Source organism: Mus caroli, chromosome 3 (assembly GCF_900094665.2).
Source record: "Mus caroli chromosome 3, CAROLI_EIJ_v1.1, whole genome shotgun sequence".
NCBI classification, from domain to species: domain Eukaryota; kingdom Metazoa; phylum Chordata; class Mammalia; order Rodentia; family Muridae; genus Mus; species Mus caroli.
The window spans coordinates 13,146,036-13,160,029 of record NC_034572.1 but is presented as its reverse complement, the minus strand read 5'-3'; the positions used below and the strand labels follow the sequence as shown (position 1 = coordinate 13,160,029).

Below are 13,994 nucleotides of genomic sequence, written 5' to 3'. Positions count from 1 at the left end.
GAGTGAATGGGTAGGGGAGCAGGGTGGGGGAAGGGTATAGGGGACTTTCAGGATAGCATTTGAAATGTAAATGAAAATACCTAATAAAAATTGGAAAAAGTTAAAAAAATTAGTGTTTGTATATTTAAATGATGGCTAATGCAGTTGGAGTTAGTGTTGGTTTCTTCCCATTCTCAGCCTTTTTGCGGGTGATAAGTCTTTTTAAATCTCATCAATGTACTTCAGTTGTATAATTTCTTACTGTAGCTTTTATGTGCTTATTGTCATTCTTGGCTGCACATTGGCGTCACAGCAGCATGCAATCATTTATGTTGGAGAGGTAAGACTGGCATAGCTTATGTGCCAGGTGATGGCCTGGCTTCTTCAAACAACACCATGCAGCATTTTCTCTATTTTGTGTATATTATTTGCTTCTCTGCATAATAAGTACATGCACTATATGTCTTGCAAGCATATCTTCATTCACTGACTATAGAGATCTCCACAGTTTATTCTTTTCCTCGTGTTTGCATGTCAGAATTTATCAGATTAATGACCGGGAATCCTGAACTCCCTGCAGAACTATGGGAATCTAGATACCCCTTAGGGATTTTTCCGTCTCTTTTATCACAATCACAGAGTTGGAAACAGAACCACACCTTTGCTGTTTCTGAGGGTCTTTACTTAGCTGCCACTGGTTGGATTAGATTTTTTATATTTACATAAAATCCCATTCTTTCTTTGGCTTACATGGTTGATAATGCAGGAGTGATACCCTTGGGAAGGATATTTCTCTCTTTTGTTTTCAGACAGTCTTACTACTTAGCTTTTGGAGTGGTGAGATGGAACTTACTGAAATGTACTAGGCAAGTCTTGAATTTGAAATAATCCTTTTGCTTCTGGGTCCCACGTTCTGGTACTGTAGATGTGTATCACTGTGTCTGGCCCTTTATGATTTTTGAGAAGTTGAAAACGATTCTGCAGCGAAGTCATACACTGGATAAATTTTGGACCATTGTAAGTCCTTTCCTCTTGGATCCTATGATCTCTTATTTAACAAATATTATTCTGAAATCTTAGACTAGGTTTCCTGCAGAAATTACTAAGACAAATATTTTGGTAGGCAGATAACATTTTGGGAGACATTCCAGAGAACTGGAATGTGAATATGGATAGATAGCATCTAAGAGGGAATCTTTGTGTTGGTTATACCATGTTTTTGGCCCTGTTAGAACTCTGTAAGGAGTAAGGAGTTGGGGAGAATGTGTCTCAGCATCAAACCTATAAAGAATGAAGCTATAGCAGATGTGTCCTGGGCATGCTCCCATAGATACCTCAAGAATACCATTACTCTCAAAATACCTGGGAAGCATCTTGAAAGAAACTAATAAGCCCAAAAATCCAGTCTTTAAACTGCAGTCTCTTGTTCCTTCATCAGAAGTAGAAATCAGCTTCTCTCAGCAGTTTATTTATTATACGTACTATACCCTATTGTCGTTCTATTGTTATTAATGTGACTGGTATTAGAATTGATTCCTTTCTAGAACATATCTTGAATATCTGATTCTACTCTTTTTAGTTTTCAAATGAGAAAACAGGGACTCAGAAAGGTCAGTTGAGTTTTAAAATCACACAGAAATTCAGAGGAAGCCTATTTTTATCCTAAAGGGATTTCATGATCCTTTGTTTAAGCCCTGTCTGCCACAATTCACTGCCTTCAAAATATGCAAAAAGCATGTGAAATCAGATTCTATTTTAGTCACATAAGAATCTTAAATCCCAGCACCCTCTAAGGTGAAACAGTCAGCCTCTATATAACATAGTGAGAATGCTTGCAAGAAGCCTCCTTTTGGTAAAATCACTCTTCATCAGCATCTGTCAACTTCCAGATAATCACGAGATTCTGACTTATGCCAGTTCCATGTAACTAATTTTAACCAATGCAGTCAGAATGGAAATCATGTCTATGTCTTCAGGGTAGAAGCTTTTACTTTTTTATTTTTTAATTATAGAAGATCTTAATTTGAAAGCATGGTATTTATGGTCAATGAAGTCTCACTTAGCTAGCATCCCATACTTTTATCCAGGAGGCCATTCTGACCTACCTTAGGCATGTAATATGAGGACGATAACAACCTTTGTTCTTTCAAACAATTGAATATTGGGCTCGCTTATTACTGCACCATAATCTCATCTATCCCTAAAGCATTTGGAGAGAAACGCAAATCATTCTGTACCTCTTGACTTTCTTATCTCGTTTACTGATTGCTGATCTCATTCATGTAAAATCTAGTTTTAAATGATAATAAATATTGGCAAATTACTTAGCAACCAACTCAGATCTTAGCAATGACTTTCCTCTCTGTGGCATCCCATATGCCCGTTCATTGCATATAGACAACTCTTTGCCTCTTTTTTATTACAGGTCAAAATTATTGCCATCTGAGATCCCTCCTAGATTACTCTTTCCTTCACTATTTTCTCTTGCACAAACATTTTCTCTAATGCACTTTTAACCCCCAATTTGTCATTTGTTTTTGAAAAACTCAGACCAATACACTTTTCATGCTAAGACTAACACTTGCTCAAAATATACATTCTTTCAAGGTGTGCTTATTGAGTAATAAGATTCATGATCTTGGAATTATTTATTTCCCTTAGTTTAGAAAGCCAAAAGGGAGACTGACCTAAACCTATAGAGAAATAGCTTCAGAACTACTTCTCATGCCTATTTAGCAGGTCTCAGAACAGCTGAAACGAATCGTCAAGAGTGGATCTTATAACCCACATTTTAACCTGGCTATAACTTTTATTGTACATTTTGGAGAGTCAGTAATCAGTTTCCACAAAACCAAAATCCAACAGAAAGAAAAGTATTAAAAATTATTCAAGTGTTTAAAACACAGAACCCCAGATACCAGCATCAATATATTATTTGCAAAGTTTACTATATTATATCACTAGAGTCCCAGAACTGAAGAGGTTCCTATCTTCATGGTATTTGATGGATTAAATAATGAGAACTTTTGAGAAAGATGTTTTATCTCATTGATATACACGGCGCATGTTATTGCCTTGGAAAAATCTGGAAGAAAGCTCTGACCATTTTCAAAGACTTGGCTAAGATGATGGTCAACATTTAAGAAAAAAATGTTAGAAAAATGATCATGTTTTCTTTAGATTCTGAAACCTTCACAGTTAAAGATATGGTTTAAACAGGTTGAAAATGACATATTGGAGATCATTTTGGAATAGTCTTTTGAGAGATTCGTTGGTGTTTATCTTGAACACTGAAATAATGAAGTCATTAAATTTTGATGTAGTTATAGACAATTTAGTAACTAAATTAAAAAATGAGAAATATATTGCTAGTTAATACAATAAAACTAAATGATGTTGTTAAAGTCCTGTCAAAAATAGAAGGTAAATTTTATGAAAGTAAAGATCTGTTAGTACTCTACTGGACCAGGACAGGAGATGTACTTGAGCCTAAAATGATACATATAGCTAAGGTATTGTCATCTACTTTTTGGTATCTATACAGTTATTGTTATTGTTATCATCATTATTATAAAATGAAAATAGATTTTAAAATATATGTAATTTTGACAACTTATGACTTGGCTCATTAAAATAAAATACAGATGGAAGCCCGGGTAAAGTGCTTACTTTGCAAATATAAGGACCTGAGGTGAGCTTTCCAACACACATGAAAAACGTTGGATATGGCTGGATGCATCTATAATCTCAGCATTTGGAGGCAGAGACAGGAAAATCCCTGTGCTCTCTCCAATTAGTGAGTTAGAGTTCAGTAAGAGATCTTGTCTTAAATATGAGATGGAAGATGATAAACCTGACCTGGACCTCTGGGTATACACAAGTATGCATACCTGTATACACATACTTATACCACAAATACACACCAAAAAAATAAATAAATAAAAATAAAGTGAGCTGAAATGAGACCAAAAACTGAGTTTGAATTGACACTTGATTCGGAACATTACTAAGAAGGCAGCAAATGTGTGCATCGAAGAAGGTATGACTGGTGAAGCACATCTGAGTCAGAAGTCAGGACTTCACAGTCAACATTAGAGCACACTGTGATCTATACTCCTCAGCTGTTCTTCAGTGTTGAAAGGAATAGCAAAAGTATTCAGTGTTACTAAGAACGCAAGGAAGGAAGGGGAATCAAAAGGCAAGGTCTGTGCACTGGTTTTGTTAATTTCACAAAGCATAATTGTTCTTACCATGAAAATATTCCTTCCAAATGCTTATATTGGACACTTAAAAGAAAAGGGTTTAAATCAGAAACATTATCTTGTTCAGGAGAGTGGATGATATAATGCTAAGAAAGTCATCTCCGCCACAATAGAAATCATGTCTGTTCTATTTATTATGGAAGTTCCCACACCTGAAGAGGGACCTGTCACAAGAAAGCAAACACCCAATGAAGAAATTAACAGATCTGTGTTTTATTTTCAGAAATCTTGTGTAATTGTCAGCTATGACCAGATTGAGGCATTAGAATGAAAATATGTTCAAGTTCCGTGGTTCACACTTGCTCTTTGCACCAGGACTGATAGGTGTGTTCAACATCGTTGACTTTTGTGCATCACTTACCACACTAAGCATGGTAAACAAATGAGATAACAGTATGCAGAAGTAGGCTAGTGTAGAATAATTTTATTCATGTGAGAAAAGAAAGCTGTGGTTTTAGAAAATGGTTAATTAATGTATAAAGTTATTGCAACAACAAGTAGATTGGAATGAATAACCTGCCATTTTATTAGATATTCTTTATTAATAGTCCTCTTGTCCCATTTGATTTCATTATATAGGTTTTCTGATCAGATAATTGTAGAAAGGGTGGATTCAAGCCGCGTCTAAAGCACAGCTAGTTCTGTAAATATGCACCACATCTTTCGTTCCTTCCTTTCCTTATCTTCCGTGAACAACTTCCCAAAGTATAGAAGACATTTATAAATACTTGTTTTTTTCTGAATTGAAATCTCTGCAAAAGTAAGGGTTTTTTTTTTTATTGGATATTTCCTTTATTTGCATTTCAAATGTTATCCCCTTTCCCAGTTTCCCTCCCTCCAGGGAAACACCCTATCACATCTTTCTTCCCCCTGCATCAAGAGGCTCTTCCTCCACCCACCCACCCACTCCCACCTTCCCACCCTCTACATCTGAGTGATATAACTTAGTGGTTGAACACTGCTTATCATTTGCGAAAGGCCCTAGGTGTCCGTGAATAAATAAATTCCTCTTTTGTATAATGGGAATCGCTATCGTTTAAATACATTAATTTGTAAGAGTCATATACTGAAGACTATTCTTGGAGGCCTGGCAGCTCGTCTCTACCTGATACTGCCAGGATAACTGTAACTTGTGTCAGAGAGCAGAGTGAGATTCAAGACAGATGAAGGTTTTCCAGGCCTGGCAGATGAAGGCCACAGAGCTTTTATACAAGATCGCTTTCATGGGAGCATTAGGCCCTTCCCTTCCCTTGACCTTGAGTTAGAGTCTCTATGCACACCACTTTATCATTCTTCACTCTAAAGCAGCAGCAGCCTGAGTTTGCAGGAAGAAGGCATTGAGATTTTATCTAAATGAATTTCCCTGTCTTTCTAAATATATTGTCACTAGGAATACTGAAAGTTGTAAGGAACAATTTACCTAGGTTTAATTTTAACATATCTCTGATTTTAAGTGTAAAGAAATTGGCAGGAAGAAAATGTGTTATCATTCAACCAATTATAAAATGTGTGCTATGTATAGAGTTACATTTAAAGTAACCTTTTAAGAATTAAATTCTGGTTGACTAATAAAAAGGAAATAAAGACAAGATAAATTTGCCTTTCAAATTCATAGAACTGAAATTGAATAATCAATAAATAATTTCTTAAGTGGGTTCACAAATGTATTCTCCAACTTCCTTTAAAGCAGACTAAAACTGCTGAATGTCCAATAAATGAGCACCCTTTGTGTGCAGCCTGGCCATCCTGAGGTTTTCCTGCATCCCTATGGTTCCTTCTTCAGGCAGAGTAAAGCATAACTGAAGTCAGGTGTCAGTTCTTCCTGCGTGATTCTCACTGTTTGGCCTTTATAATACCACCTGCTTTCAATATGAAGGCCTTTTAACTCTTAACATTATTCTTAAATATGAATATCTTCTCTGCGGTTTGCAGTCACAGACCTGGTATTTTGCATTAATAAATTTCAACTTTACATCCTATTTAATTCGTTCTTAAAACACTGTATTTTTAATTCCTACCTGGCCATATTATTGCATTAGAATTGTTTACTTAAAAGCAGTGAGTAGAAATTACAGCAACAGGAGAGTTTGGATACTGGGTAAAAGATACAGAGGGTACTAAGTAAATTGGCTTACTTGACTTTCTTATCGAAAGCCCATGAGTAGGGATGTGTGTGTTTCACAAGTATTAATTCCTGTTACTTTTAACTATGAAATCGCATAACTATTGTGATTAATCATTAATTAAGAGTATTAGTAGTTTGTTCTTTGTGTTGTATTTGTGCTTTCCATAAATATGCTATTCGAAAGAATTTTATTTCTGTGGAAGTGCATGTTTCCATGGGTTCTAAATCTGTAAAGGGAAGTAGGCATCTTTTAGGCACAATTCAGATACACAAATATAAAGGACATGTTTAAAATCCCATCTATACACAGTTGAAAGGTGAATACTGGTGCTTGTTATCGGCTTGAGGAAAATCTATCACACATCGAAGAAACAATTTTAAAATCTTTCTTTCCTTTCTTTCTCTCTCTCTGTCTCTCTCTGTCTCTCCCTCTCTCCTGTCTTTTTCTTTCTCTCTTTTTTCTAGTAGAGTGATTCTTTATTTAATTATTATTATTATTATCATTTACCTATTCTCTTCACATCCTGCTCACTGCCCACCTTTCGGTGAGTGGGTGTTTTTTAAATGAGAAAAAAAAGTTTTTATTTGTATTACACATTTTATTTATTAGAACCTGTCTTCAAATTTGTAATAACTATTAAAAATTATGCTAGTTTTTTATTTCCTGAGATAGATATGAATTTATTTCAGAAGAAATTTAAATTATGTAAGATAAACATTTCACATTTCCAAAGGAATGCTTAGAAAAATAACATACCAACAGTTATTATTAGGAATCATAACAGTTTTCTTTTCTTCATTTAATTTCTTATGAATTGCTAATGCTTGCTGTGCAAAACCAGGGTTCAGAAGACAAACATACTGATCTTATATGGAACTTGACAAGCTTTGTTAAATATTTAAGTTGATTTAACATGTAATCAAGAGTTAGCCCCCCCACACACAAAACAAATTGTAAAATCATATTTTTTTTAATTTTAGCTTAATATTTTTAAGAGCTTTATTTTAAAATCTGGTAAAAATTAAACATCTCTTTCATTGTGCCATCACAAAATAAACTGATCTTTATTTTAGAAAATTTAACAACTACATCATTAGAAGCATTTTATTATACCAGCACTGATGTAGTGAGTCAGTTTTCATAGCAAAGATGTGTCTGCTTCACAATATGCTGGAACTTCTAAATTCATGGTGCTGAAGTAATACAGTTATACATTATTTTATTCCATATAAGCCTAATAAAACATAAAATTAAAAATGTTTTAACTTTTCAACATGCCTATTTTTTATTTCAAATAGATTTTTCCATACATAAACTCCATAAATAACACTTAGAGGTCTGCACACACTGCTTCCGTCTCTGCATCCCTGATGGTTCTGTTTATAACCGATTACTTCCTGGTAGCTTTGCCATTTGAGTACTTACTAGGAAGATTTCAGAGGTGAAATTTTGGATAAATTAATATGACTCAAAAATTTCAGCTTCTTCCTCAAACATAAATCATTTTCTTATTCAAAGCCTATCTTTGAAAATTGGCATTAATAGTAATACAAAATCAGCACAATCATTCTTTATGTAAGGCATTACTTTTGGTTCAGTGCCCTTCAAAAATAAGTAAACACCTTGAGCTTGGTATCTTTATTTTAATTCAGATATTTCCTATCATAAGACTTCAGTTATGTGCAAAACTCAAGACAATTATTTCTTTTTCAGTTGCCTAGTAGAAAGACTTTGCCCTCAGATTTACAATTCCATATTCTTTTTTTATAAAATTAAAAAAAAAAAAAAAGACACAGAAATACAACCAATAGAATCGACAATCTGCTTTAAACAATGACCTCTCGCCTCAGAATGTAACCATCCCAGGAGTGGTCCCGATGAAAATCGGGTAGCCTTTTCGGACGAAGAATAAGATGGAAGCTTTTAAATTCCACAGATTAAATCATCCTAAGAGCTTACTGCTTCCTGGGCTTATTGAAACTCTTAACCATCTGGCTTCGGAAACCAGTGTTCTATTTGTTGGGAGCAGCAGAGGGCGCTCTGGCGTTGTTGACACCAGATGCCTCGGTTTCCTGCGCTAGCATCTTACTCCCTGAAGAAACACACTATTCCCTAGGAGGGTTGTCCCTGAGAGTCTCAACTGGTCAAGCTGTTCCTAAATTATCCCGAGAAGCTCTAATTTCAGACCACTAGATGAAAGTTGTGATTGCTCAAGGACTCCCATGGTCCTCTGCACCAAAGCTCTCTAATTGTCCACCTGGGCTGTTTTGCTGGAAAACTGCTGAGCACAGAATTTCATAGCAGGGAAATTTTGTAATAGACATTAAGTTGGGTGATTACTTATAAAAAATGAAAATAATTAATTTTAAAAGTACATAAACACCATGGATCAATAACCACACTGGATTTAATCATAGCAACCAGATGACTAAGCCCTGTACTTGCTCCCTTACTTTTTAAATTCTTTCATATTACAAGTTTCATTTTTATTTAGAAAATATATTTTTTGACCAATTAAGCTTTCTGAAGCGAGAGTATAGGACTGCTGTAAACAAGTAGGATTCGGTTGGGGAGTATTACTGTGTTTTTATTATGTAATATGAATTACACTGATGTAAGCAGGACTGTTAGACCCTTTTTGCTTTGTGAGGAGCTCAGGGGATTGTGAGGAGAGACCACCAGAATAACTAGGTCATTGCTGGAAGGAGGAGCATCCGTGACAACCTTCAGCACTTCAAACCCATTCCCATTTCTGGTGAGCTGTTTTTTTTTTTTTTTCAGTGACACAAGAGGATGGGGGGGGGTTCTTTGTGTTTGAGGTGGCTCTTGTCCCAACAAAGTGTGATATCGCCATCACCCACCCCCCATATTGTGTAAAATCACATGCAAACCTAAAATTTGTGGATATAAAGATCCTAATTTACAGAGTTTTAAAATCAGAAAACAAAACTAAAAGCCACCGTTTTAGGATGGAGTGAATAGGAACTAGACCCCCAAGAATATAATTTCTGACCTCATTTTTTCCTGAATCATTGGCTACATTTGGACCATTCAGGTGGAAGAGAATAAATGGTATAAAAACATATTTTTTAGGCCATTGTTCATTTATGGACCATTTCTATGCCCAAGTAAAATTCACTGCCACTGTCTCTCTTTACAGCTTTGTTTAGTTTATCTATGACTGATGTTTGACAGTATTTATGATGGGAATCTACAAAGAAATTCAAGCATGGAGCATTTTCTTTCCTGGGCCCTCGGCTGAATACAGACCAATCTATTGTCTATTACTCTTTCCATTGCAAATATGACTCAATATAGAACTTAATATTTTACTATTTACATACAATACTCTCAATATTTAAATTAGAATGCTGATAATTTTAAATATATGTTGAATGCATTAATTCAGATACATTTGACCCAGGATTCCTAAGACAAATCTTCATATTATATGGGATTTGGTAAGCTACTCTGCCTCCGTAGTGAGCTGTGCTCTGCAGTATGGTTTTCTCTGCACTGTGGGATTCAGGCCTCCTAGGCCTGCAGTACCTCCTGTGAGGAGTGCTGCTCACTGCCAGCTCCTGGGCACCATCACCCTGCCACTCTGTGGGTCTAGGCCTCAGAACTCAGTAAGGAAAGCAGTCCCACAGAAAGCCTTGCTGAGAGCCATGAGAGAGAGTGGTTGCAGGCTGCTCTACTCCTGCCTGCTCTGGTCACTAAATCAACCTCAGTCAGAGCCTTTTAAATATATTTTGAGGCACACTCTAGGGTCCTTTGAGAGGTATCTTTGGTGACCATATCTGAGATAAGATCCTCAACTGAAAACCGTGTGTTTCTCTTTTCAAGATAGTGATTTAAGAGGAAAAAAAAATCTATTTAATCTCTCTCTAGCACATTTTGTTAACTACTCGGGTTTCCGGCCAAATCAGCTGATTGTCAGAGTGGATGGTTTCAGCAAAATACTGCTTAGCCTATCTTTCCGTATTTCAAGGTTTTTATTTGTAAGTTACCTAATATCCTGGGGTTTGGGGCTGGGTAGAGAAGAAGCGATTCTATAATTCTATTGCCTTATTTGCAGAATTACCACAAGAGGAGGGGGAGGGGGGTAACGGAGGAGGAAAAGAAAGAGGAAGAGGAAGATGATCCTGTCAGCCAGCAAGGCGAGGAGGGTGCGGCCACTTTGGGTTATCCTTCTCCAGCCTCTCCTTTGTTCCCAGGCCAGATAGGCCACCACAGAACAAAGACTTCCGTCAAGGCTCTTTCTCAGCGGTGGTTTTCTTAGGCTTTCAGGTTATGGAGCCTACCTTAACTAAGTACCTCATGGTCTTCCAAATAAATTAATTTACCAAGTCTTAGAGTTCCTGACTTGGCCTTTCCCTCTTATTGGACAATATTGACTGATTTGGGTATTGTCACTTTGCCTTGGCCCTTTAAATCCAGTCAAGGCTACCATGAGACTGGGTAGAGAATGGGAGACTAGTGAAAAGCTTGGGGCGGGGGCCCTATTTTCACTGATAATTGAGTCATTTGAGGTTTCTTATGCAGTGTGGTCTGGGGTTTCTTTAATGCTACACCCTTCTCATTCGTTTTGTTTTCCCAGTTCGACCCAGAATTGTGAACAATCTCAATCTATTTTATTTGGAAAAGGCCAGCACTCTCTGAGTGCCAACTCTTAGACCGTTTGCACCAATGGGAACTACAGCTCTCCTGACAGCTGTCAATGAAACCTCTAATATTCCCCTTGGGAATATGCATGCGGATTTCCCAGATTCTCGCTGAAAAACATTTGACTGTCTTGCATTCTAAAGATTTTGAATCAATGCGAGGGGTCCTTGTGTCGCACAGGATGGGTTCATTCTAGAATTGTTTCTCCCCACCCTTCCTAACTTCTCTCGGATGTCCTTCAAGTGCAGCCGTAGGCTCCGCTCTTGGCATTCACCGCGTGCCTTAATTGTATGACATTAAATCAAGGTCCGCTGTGAACACGGAGAGCAGAGTCTCTGATCTTGATCTAGAAGCAAGTGACTCATTGCAACTATTACTATAATTTCTCCCTGCCCTTCACCCTCTCTTGGAGCTCTAGGCTTGGAGTCCCTACTCCTAGAGTTGTAACTCTGAGCAGTACTCCCTCCTCAGCTTTCCTCCCGCTACATCTGTCAGAGTTGCCATTAATTAGTCTGCAAGGTTGAAGAGTAGAGGGTGCATGAGTCTGCGATTCTTATGCATACATCTGCATGCCATTTACAGCGCACCTAAAACCCATACATATGTCTATAAATCTAGTTTTCAAATGATGACATGGATCGAAGTTAATTACCCCTCTGGTACAGATCTAATTTCGTAATCGTGTTATTTTACTGAAGGCAATTAACTGAGTTGGTTCGCCCTGAATGCCGTCCTAAGACATTTGTAAGGAAAGGCAAGTCTTTAAGGACCACACCATGAGTGTTCTGCTGCAGAAACCTTTGTCACTCATCCCCCGTTGCCAGAGATCTAGCAGAAAAAGCGGATATAATCATGCATGTTTGTATGTCCGACAAACACACATATACGCCTTTGATAGCTCGATTTTGGTTGGGAAATTTTGGGAAAAGATCAGAATCCCAGGCCGGCTGGGTCCTCCTTCTTTGTATTGCGGAAAAATTAACTCAACAGCACCTGCCGAGTCCCGGGAGAGCTGGGGCCCATCTGGTCTGGCTATGATTTTACTGCGAAGAGAAAAGGCTGCTTGCTCGGGCTTCCTCCGGCTCTGGAGAGCAGAGATCGGTCTGAGCCCGCTCTGGGCGTAGATTTAAGGGCAGCGCAGCAGATGCGCTCTCTCTGACTGCGGCGGGAGTCAGGAGGAGATCCGAGTCTGGGCTCGGCGGAGGGAGGGCAAGATGGAAAGAAGAAGAATGAGGGGAGTTGACCTCTACGGGCGGAGCCCTCTGGACGGCAGGCCGGAGGCGGCAAGCAGCGGCTCTTTTCACAGCATCCCTTGCGGCTGGGTGGGCCAGGGGGGATGGACGGACTGCGCTCGCTTGAAGAAAGCCAAAGGGCTCAAAAGCAGGTTTTGTGCGGAGACCCCAGAGCGCTCCCCCTGAAAAACAGAATCAAAGCGCAGAATTAGAGCAGGAGACGGAGGGAGGAGGGGGAGACTGGAGAGGAGGAACAGGAGGTGGGAGGAATCACTCTAGGGAGCCAAGGTGACCGGCTGTCCGGACCTATAGAATCGAGCCCGGGGAGCCCCTGCAATGTGCGGGGCGACAGGGGGAGTTCCGAACTCAATCCCGGCTTCGGAAGGTGAGAAGATGCAGTCAGGACGAGAGAAATGGTTTCCTGAGATGGAGTCTTGAAAGCGAGTCCTCAGATTGTCCTCTGTGCAGTCTCAGCGATTTGCGCATCCCGCGCGCCCTTACCCGTCTAACCCCTCCCTCAGACCACACGCCAGAACCGCATTCTCCAATCTCCACCCCTTCTTGGTTTAGAATCCTGCAAACTGCAAGACTGAAGAGTTCTCGCATGAAAATCGAAATGATCGATGAAATAAAGAATTTCATATAGGCATAGCCCTAGAAATCCAAAGGCGAAAGAGCTGCTAGCTCTGCTCAAACCTGCAGAGGACCAAAGCGTTTTCAGGGGCTGCTCCGCTTGTTCTCGGAGGAAAGAGGAGGCTGAGTGGTTTCCGCGATATAAGGTGCTTTAGGATGGGTGGTGGGGGCAGGGAGGGGGTGGATCGTAGCGGTCCGGTCTTTCCCCCTCGCTTGCTGATCCAGAATTAGGGATTAATGGCTCGCTCCAGCCAAACAAATAAGGCATCTGCCTTCAGCACAAGAGGATTACACGGGCTGCTGACGTCACCAGTCAGACAGATGTTGGCTCCCAAAGTCCTGAACAGCTCGCTGTGTCCTTGAAACCAAAGAGCTGCAGAAGGCGCGCAGCCCCCAAGAGCTGCGCCTGGGCAAAGCAAAGGGCACCCTCCTTGCCCTTGCTTACACTCCCCTGCACTCACCACACTGGCCCCAATACAACCATCTAAGACAGAGCTCCTCAGTCTCTTGCCTTCTGCACAGCCCCCAGTCAAGGTCCAGGCTGGCTCAACACAAGTCAAAGTCACCACACTTGGCTCCTGTCTCCTAAAATGGAGACAGTACTACTTTCTCAGTCCTCATCTAAAATCTGGCACGCACAGCAAACACCTCACCCTGGGCAGAGCTAAGCTCCAGAAGAACGACCACCTCTTAATTTTATGGTTAAGGCGTATCTGCATCTTTCGTCCCCACCAATGTCCTTCTCCCAGGCCAAGGTCTAAATTTTTCTATGCTTATTCTTATGAATGAAACCGGGCTGGAGCACCTTCCTAAACAATGACTCCCAAACTGTCTCTGCTTTCTACCAGAGCCCTGGGCCACCATTACAAGAACCACAAGAGCCCATTATGAAATGATCAGACTACCACCAAATTCCATTTAATATCCTTCTCAAATGCTTTAAAAATTTTAAAATGCGGGTGTCTAAACCATATCTATCATCTATGCTAAGAAACAAGGACATTCAAAGAATTGCAGTTTCATTCTTTGGACAAGCACGATGGCTAAAGATCCGGAATTCATTGCCTTACAAATCTCAACATCACTTTAATTTTATT

At 39.2% G+C, this 13,994-nt stretch overlaps 1 non-coding gene across 1 annotated transcript; it reads left to right on the top strand.

The window, feature by feature from the left end:
* The first annotated feature begins 3,404 nt into the window (after window positions 1–3,404).
* LOC115030801 lies at window positions 3,405–3,531 on the top strand. The gene has a single exon (XR_003836374.1). It is a non-coding gene; the product is annotated as a U6atac minor spliceosomal RNA (small nuclear RNA).
* Window positions 3,532–13,994: the final 10,463 nt, after the last annotated feature.